Source organism: Heteronotia binoei, chromosome 4 (assembly GCF_032191835.1).
Source record: "Heteronotia binoei isolate CCM8104 ecotype False Entrance Well chromosome 4, APGP_CSIRO_Hbin_v1, whole genome shotgun sequence".
Lineage (NCBI taxonomy): Eukaryota > Metazoa > Chordata > Lepidosauria > Squamata > Gekkonidae > Heteronotia > Heteronotia binoei.
Genome location: NC_083226.1, coordinates 175,744,292 through 175,744,837, shown reverse-complemented (window position 1 = coordinate 175,744,837; position 546 = coordinate 175,744,292). Strand labels below are relative to the sequence as shown.

Here is a 546-nt window from a genome sequence, read left to right as displayed (position 1 = left end):
CATGTATGTATATATTTCTAGTTCCAGTGAATCAATAAGCCTCCAAACTGAAGAAAGACGGATGAAATGTTTTGATATCTAGAACAGACATCTTTGAACATATATGAACATATGAAGCTGCCTTATACTGAATCAGACACTTGGTCCATCAAAGTCAGTATTGTCTTCTCAGACTGGCTCTCCAGGGTCTCAAGTTGAGGTTTTTCACACCTATTTGTCTGGACCCTTTTTTGGAGATGCCAGGGATTGAACCTGGGACCTTCTGCTTCTCAAGCAGATGCTCTACCACTGAGCCACAGCCCCATTCATGGCTCTCCAGGGTCTCAAGCTGAGGTTTTTCACACCTATTTGCTTGGACCCTTTTTTTGGAGATGCCGGGGATTGAACCTGGGACCTTCTGCTTCCCAAGCAGATGCTCTACCACTGAGCCACCGTCCCTCCCCTATCTTTGGAAGGGCTTCCTTTAGTTCTATGAACTAAATACTGGAATAGTGTCACTCCTTTGTGATTGGAAAGGCTGTTTTTGAACTGTCTTCTGTGAATATC

General features: G+C 44.1%; 1 non-coding gene across 1 annotated transcript; it reads right to left on the bottom strand.

Moving 5' to 3' along the window:
* Positions 1-231: 231 nt before the first annotated feature.
* TRNAL-GAG (transfer RNA leucine (anticodon GAG)) lies at positions 232-303 on the bottom strand. The gene has a single exon. It is a non-coding gene; the product is annotated as a tRNA-Leu (tRNA).
* Between the last annotated feature and the right edge of the window lie 243 nt (positions 304-546).